The sequence below is a fragment of the Poecilia formosa genome, unplaced genomic scaffold, assembly GCF_000485575.1.
Source record: "Poecilia formosa unplaced genomic scaffold, Poecilia_formosa-5.1.2 Scaffold1501, whole genome shotgun sequence".
Classification (NCBI taxonomy): Eukaryota; Metazoa; Chordata; class Actinopteri; order Cyprinodontiformes; family Poeciliidae; genus Poecilia; species Poecilia formosa.
In genome coordinates this window covers 6,951-8,898 of record NW_006801440.1, presented here as the reverse complement: position 1 = coordinate 8,898, position 1,948 = coordinate 6,951, and the positions used below count along the sequence as shown (strand labels likewise).

General features: G+C 37.3%; 1 long non-coding RNA gene across 2 annotated transcripts in view; it reads left to right on the top strand.

The window, feature by feature from the left end:
* LOC107835301 (uncharacterized) overlaps window positions 1-1,798 on the top strand; it is a 2,514-nt gene extending 716 nt beyond the window's left edge. Inside the window, exons 2-3 of one of the 2 annotated variants that reach the window (XR_001661113.1) lie at window positions 665-878; window positions 1,546-1,798. This is a non-coding gene — a long non-coding RNA (uncharacterized LOC107835301). Of the gene's footprint in view, window positions 1-604; window positions 879-1,545 lie in introns of those variants that run through there. The other variant, XR_001661112.1, reaches the window with a different exon arrangement.
* Window positions 1,799-1,948: the final 150 nt, after the last annotated feature.

Genomic DNA, 1,948 nt, shown 5'->3' with positions numbered 1-1,948 from the left:
CATTCTTCTTCAATGAATCAATCAAAAATAACACTAACAGCAAAAACAGTAAAAATAACAGACAGCTGTTACAGCAGTTAACAGTCAAAACACTCACAAAACATTTTTCTACATATATATATCAACAAATTCACAGTTTGAATCCACCTAGCACAACAAGGAACGAAAAACTCCTCACAATGTGACTGTCTGCAGCCAGTGGGCCGACAGGCTGAAAAATAAAAGACACATTTAGCGCCGTGACCGGGTGGTCAGCCACCGGCCCAGCTCCCACTGATAGGGTCACATTTTTCCAGCCCACCCACGAGAAAACTTTACAAATTATATTTGTAAATGTTAAATATTCTTACAGTATTTCGTTATTTGTTGAACTAGAAAAATATGACCCTAAGTAAAAAAAGAAGTGAATACCTGCCTCTCCCCCACCTACCTCCAGCAGCGCTCCTCAGCTGGTGGAGGTAGGTGGGGGAAGCCGCGAGAGTGCCTGACGGACCCGTTGCATGCAGTCACTCATCACACCACTAGGTGGCTCCAAACAAACGAATTGACCAAAAATCTCATAAACACATACAACCATCACAACAATAATTTTGATCAAAATTCACACAAAGACACACACAAGCTTTTCTCTTTGTTACATTAAGTCTGTTAATTAAAACAACAGATTGCTAGAAGGAAAACAAACACTTTCATCTGATCAGAAATAATCTACAGAAACTTTAACTCTGCAATAAAAGTAGTATCGCCCTCTGGTGTTCGGAGAAGGAACTGCATCCTACAGAGAAGTTCCTGGTTTCAGTGAAGCAGGAAGAGAAACTGAAACCATCAGCAGCTCAGGATGAAGGTCTGTCTCACTTTGATCTGCCTCTTCTTCCTCAGTGAGTACATTTACATTTATTTCTATCATCTTCTGTGCTCTCAGTCCTTCATCCTTTCAGTTCCTCACATTTTATCAGAGAGAACTCCAACTTTGTTAAAAGATTTTAAGCCGTGTGTTTCACTAGTTTCATCTGTTTCATTCTGTTGGTTCTGTAGTAAAACATGTTGATGATCCGTTTTAAATATAAAAAGTTTCATTGTGAGGCCAACTAAATTATGCAATGCTTGTCAAATCACTTTTTTTTTTTTGCTAATTGCACTAATTAATTTCTTTTCTGTATTGATGATCAGATAATTTCAGCACAAAACCAGAAAACTAACCATCAGAAAATTGTTGAAATGCTAAAAATTAGTTTTAAATAAATGTACAGTTGTATAAACTTCAGAGTTTGTTGATTGGGAGAACTTGAAACAAAAACAGCAAAAAATAAATCAATCAATGATGTTAATGTTTTAGCTTTTAAACAAGCTTTGATTTGCTTCTCAGTTAGTGATTTAAGTACATGGTGGAACAAAGAAACCATGTTGTTGAGCAAAATGAAGAGTTTGGGAATGTATTAAAATTAGAAATGTGGGAGTCAATGTTAATTTTTTCTGACATCTTCAGTTAAATTCATAAAATTTATGGATATCACAGTAATTACTGATTGTTTATCTTCTCAGCAGCTCTGCAGACCGGAGACGGTGTGAGAACCGCTAGAAGAAAAGAAGGAGAAAACATCAGATTTGGATGTAAAGCTTTGATAGCAGGAAGAACAAAGTTCTTTTGTAAGGACACCTGTAGAAAAAATATTTTGGTTTTCACAACAAGAAACAGAGCTCAGAGAGGCAGATACGGCATTGACTATCAAAGCTTTCCTGATGGTACTGCTATTATGAATGTGAGCATCAGAAATCTGAAAACGTCAGACACAGGACGGTACCGATGTCTTTTGGAGATGCCTGGTGTACGGTTACAGTATTATGATTTTGACCTTATTGTGACTGGAGGTGAGTTTCTCTCCTGGAAATGTTCCTTCGTGTCTCTGAAAGTAAACTCTGCTCACTGACAGCTTCTTCTGATCCAAAT